The sequence below is a fragment of the Quercus robur genome, chromosome 9 (genome assembly GCF_932294415.1).
Source record: "Quercus robur chromosome 9, dhQueRobu3.1, whole genome shotgun sequence".
Classification (NCBI taxonomy): Eukaryota; Viridiplantae; Streptophyta; class Magnoliopsida; order Fagales; family Fagaceae; genus Quercus; species Quercus robur.
In genome coordinates, this window is record NC_065542.1 from 46,414,074 (window position 1) to 46,419,291 (window position 5,218).

The 5,218-nt window shown below is 31.5% G+C and overlaps 1 long non-coding RNA gene across 2 annotated transcripts; it reads left to right on the forward strand.

The window, feature by feature from the left end:
- Positions 1 to 235: 235 nt before the first annotated feature.
- Positions 236 to 4,795, forward strand: LOC126698715 (uncharacterized). 2 transcript variants are annotated; one of them, XR_007646570.1, is made up of 4 exons: positions 236 to 777; positions 3,110 to 3,196; positions 4,192 to 4,321; positions 4,406 to 4,795. It is a non-coding gene; the product is annotated as an uncharacterized LOC126698715 (long non-coding RNA). The 2 variants fall into 2 exon arrangements; XR_007646569.1 differs by lacking the exon at positions 3,110 to 3,196 and having other exon boundaries at positions 238 to 777.
- Positions 4,796 to 5,218: the final 423 nt, after the last annotated feature.

The window sequence follows — 5,218 nt, forward strand, 5'->3', positions numbered from 1 at the left end:
AAAATTAGGGACATTTTTGGAAATTAAATTCGTATAAGTTAAGGAATAACAATAACACTCCTTTTTATAAGGAATAATTATTCTTCATCTATATATATATATAAAACCGAAGCTTTTGAAGCTTCCACAATTTTCCACGTCAGCCTAACATTAAAAAAAAAAAAAATCATAAACCAAAAAGAAAAAAAAAACACTTTTCTAAAACGCAAAAAAAATACTTAAACGCAAGTTTCTCAAAAAAAAAAATAAAAAACTTAAACGCAAAATCACAGAGGAACCCTAAGCCTTTAACATGTTCTACCTTCCCAAGCTCTGCCGTTTCTCCACACGCAAATCGCAGCTCAACGGCTCCACCTTCTTCGGCGCCACCCTTCTCCAGTTCTATATTTGTCGGCCCACCGTTTGATTATCTCTTCAGCCCTCAAGTATACTCATCCAAAACCTTCTTCTCTCTCCTCAGAAACCCTCTTTCTCTCCAAAAATCAAATCCTTCTCCTTCCCCCAAAATCAAAATCCAAAACTTAGGATGAGAAAGAAGGAAGAGCCGATCAGATACGTTGGGAAACGATTGACCCATCGTCTTTACCTCTCAGAGCTCGCCTTACTCTCCATCTGACAAACCAAGGAGAGGAACCTGGTAACCCATCGTCTTTACCTCTCAGAGCTCGCCGTACTCTCCATCTGACAAACCAAGGAGAGGAACCTGGTACAATGATGAAGAAGCCAGAATTCTTGATGACTTGCAAGGCTGACCAGCGATCGCACTTCAAATCCAAGGTTTTCTTTCTTCAATTATATTGGATTGGGAAATTCTAGCTCTTTATATTATAGATTTATGTTGCTGTTGGCTAATTGTTTTATTAAATGCTTGCCCCTTTTTCCATTGTTTTTTGAAGATGTTTAATTGAATGGTACAGTGAATTTTCCTCACAACCCAAGTAGAAAAGGATTATATATAGTATGGATTTGGTGTCATCGAATGGTTGTTTTAATTTCCTAATAATTAAGATCATAGGCATAGAAATAGAAATTCACACTAATTTTTTAAAATAGACAATTAAAAAAAATATCACTAATTTAATAGAAATTTTGTTTTTCCATTGTATGTTTCAATTTAGACAACTTTAGTCAATTTTCCAAATTACACCATGTTTGCTTTGGTGATATAAAAACAAAGCTAAGTCTTAATTTTGGAACCTAAGAACCTATTGTTGATGACAAAAATAAATTAAAGAATTTGATGCTTGTGTTTGTGCTTTACCTTATAAGGTTCTCAAGAGTTCGTTTGTCTAATTTACTTTGCTCAAATACAATGCGTATTTTGTAAGTTTCATTCAAGCCATAAATGGAAATTGGTTTTAAAATTTGCAAAATTTGTATTGAATTTCTTTGTATCACCAAACTTAAAATTCATTTAAATATCTGTAATATGCCTGTTGTTTTCATAATGATGGAGGTTTTGGTTAAAGCTTGCTAAAGAGTTCTGAATTGTCTATATAAAATACTTTTGTAAAGTATGTTACCCTCTAATTATATATAGAACATTACACGAAGTTGATATGAAGGCCAAATAGATTTTGGCTAATTAGTAATAGTGTTATTTTCTGCATTTTCAAGTTGAAGCTTATCATGTAAAATTATTCATGACTGTCCCTTCTTAGGCTCATACCATTATATTTTCATTAAGAAGAGAGCTGCGCTTTAATTTTTCCTAAGGTTGTTATGATTTTCATTTTCTTTTTGCTCTTGGAGAATATATTTCTGTACCTCTCTTTCTTTGTAATTATTACTATCGCATTCATCTAATTGAAAAAACATAATTTAGCTTAAGATTGTCTAATATTCATTCTTTTGATATTTGGGTGTTAAGCATTCTTGGCCAGCTTCTTTTATATTCAATTGTCTTTGCAAACAGCTCAATATGTGTTTGTGTACTTTTATAATTCCTGGACTGCACAAGATTTACTGTAGTCAGTGAGATCATATTAACTGCAATTTCATTCTCTAATTCATTATAAATTGTGTATGTGAATGTGTCGTCATAACTTGGAAATTTTTATTGATTGTTTGACCATTGGTTGTGAGATTGATATTGAACTTGGACTTGGTTTTATCCATATGGTATATAATTTTAGAAGATAATTTCAGTAGGTTTAGAATTTTTTTTGTATTGCATAAGGAATAGGGCCTAGAAAATCTACGGCTATAGCATGAATCCTAATCTTCTTGGTGAGTGATTCTACTCTTTGTTTAACCACTTAATACTTGTGTTACTGTCCTTTGATTCATCGCTTGTGGGAATTTACTTTTTGACCTTAGTAGTTTAGTTCATCATAGTTTGCTAGAAATCCATTGATTATGTATGACCTTTTATCTATCCCTTTAAAAGAAAAGGTTTGTGAAAGGGGTTTTTTTTTGCCCCTGTTTGACACTTTCTCAGTGGGTATCATGTCAAAGGTATTACAATCTGCTGGTCTTACTACCTGTGTACATTGCTATTTTGTGCTGATATCCTAAGTACTGGTGTTGTTTGTGCGTTGTTGTTGTTATTGTACATGCTTATATGCATTATGCTTCTGGTGTACTTAGTGTTATCTGTATTGTGATACTTGGTAGCTGTTAGCACCGTAATAGGAATTGATATAAAGTCCTAGGATGTTTTGGTAGTTATTGGCAGGTCACATTCTGTTATAGATGACCTGACTAATTAGGCATGTGCTCAATGTATTATAAAGCATGTGATAGATTAGGAGTTAGTTAATCAGTTTCAGTTGCAGCTTAGTTTAAAAGGCTGCAATGATTGTAAGAAAGAATATCAGGAGAATTGTAATCTAAGTTTACTTTCTTTTGTTCTCTAATCTTTCCCCCCAATTCTTAGGAGGCCAAGCAAACTTGAATCAACCATTACAATTCACAATTCTCAATTCACACACTTCATCACTCCAATTGGTCAAGAACTACAGGTTCTTAACAAAATTATGGACTTAGTGAAAAATGTTAATATGGGTTGTGGTTGCTTGCTTGATGCTAATAAAGAGTTCCAGATCTATCAATATGTTAATGATGTGTCAATGAACATTTTTTACTAAATAAATTGATTTGCATACAGGTTTAGAGGAAAAGATGAGACTCAAATAGGAAGAATAGATCATCCTACACCATAAAAAAAAATGAGAAGGCAGTAAAAGGAAAAGAGGTAATAAATCATTCAATAAAGCGACCACTGACTTTTACCCGTAATGCTCAAGCTTAGTTTCAAGATAGGAAATAATGCTTTAGATTTTGATTATCATTTATTTCATGGTGTGATTATGAATTTTCGTGTGATTTAAAGGTGACTTGGTGTTTTTCAATGTATTATTGGAAATGAATAGTTATTCTACAATTGTAAAGTCTCATTACATTAGATTTTTTCTGATTTGATAGGGCATTTTATGGTGGGGTTGATATTGAACATAGACTTAGTCTTAGCAATTTAATTTCACCTTTTTGTGAATGGCAGGGGTTTAAGAAGAACATTGAATTTTGATTCTTCTTTTGAGTTTTAATTTCATGTTCTCTTTAAGTATATTTAGTTCAGTTGGATTTAATGTGTCATAGGAAGGATTCTATCTAGGTTTCTAGAAAAAATAATTTCATGATAGTGGAAATAAACCATTTTTGGAAGAACAGTGGGACCTTTTTTATGTAAATTTTACTAAATTTTCTTGAATTATTTGAATGATTACCCCAAAAAAAGGTCTTTAATTTTGTCTCTTCCACATTTAAATTAAAACAAAAAAAAAAAACCTTAAGTTGCAAACTTGGAATTGACCATGGAAGGAGACTCATTTCTAACTCTCTTTGATTCCTTAATATTCAGAATGTAGACTCAGTATTTCATTTGGCCTTTCTTTCCTTCTATTATTCTTCTTCTTCTTCTTTACTCCTTCATCCCTTTTATTTATGACTTAAGTTTGTCAAAAAAAAAAAAAAAAAAAAAAAAAAAAAAAAAATTCTGTGTGAAACAATTAAATAGATCATTTACTGCACTATAATTGTCTATGTTCTTTTTTAATCACAATGATCCTCCAATCATAAGATAACTAATGTCTGTCTTATTTTATCTAAAGTCTGTAACTTCACTTTTTTATTCCATTGTACCGTTTCCTTTGTCTTGGTATTTTAAAAGTTTGTATGTTTTCATTATAGGTAAAAGTCTATGTTACAAAAAATATATAACGAAACCAGTTGATAATGAAGAAATTAGCTTGATGAAACAAAACAACTTTACATCAGTGGGATTTGGGTCTGAATTTGATGTGGTAGCTGTTCCTAATTGGTAGTTCTCATTTTCTCATTTTTCTTTATCTTTAATCTCCCAAATGTGCATACTTTGAAAAGTGGTACATCTTTTTTGTTCCAGGTTGATTACTTATCAGAAGGAAAAATGTTCAGGCAAAATCTTCTTAAGAGATGCAACGCAACAACCACTTCTCTCTCTCTCCCTCCCTCTCTCTATAGTGGAAAGTGATGATTTTAATAATTGTGTAAATTGGCATTGTGTTGCCTTTTCAATCCCATTGAGATGTAGCATTTTTATTTACTGGCAATGTTAGAATTTAGATACATCTTAGACATCAAGAATGATTAATGTAATGTATGAACTATATTTGAATGAGTATGGAATGATGGGGTTGAGGGAGGGAGATGAAATTGGAGTGATTATATTTGGAATTTAATTTATGTGTAATTAATTGTATTGGAGTATTCTTATATTTTCTAAATTATGATCTCAAGCATTTGGTTACCATGATATCTCATTGTATGTGATAGATTTTATTGCTCTGGTATATAGTTTATACCTTGATATCGGCTCTTTTTTTTTTTTTTTTTTTTTTTTTTTTTTAATGTTAGGGAAGTTGTGTCAATTGATTGACATGTCATTATCAACAGCTTTCCCGTGCATCGCACGGGTTAGCGACTAGTTTTAAAGAATAGTTATTCCTAAAGAATTAAACTATTCATTGTAATAAAAACACAACCAAAAATTGATTGGCTGTTTCTTAGGAATAGTCATTTCATTACGGAGTCTATTATAGTCTATCAAATGTACCTTAAGTGTTTGAAAAGTCCTTACAGTCAACTTTGCTTCAGAAATCAAATTACTATAGGTGGCCAAAGAAACATATATACGCTTCAGAGAATTGATGATAACTTCATAGTCGCCTTCGAGAAT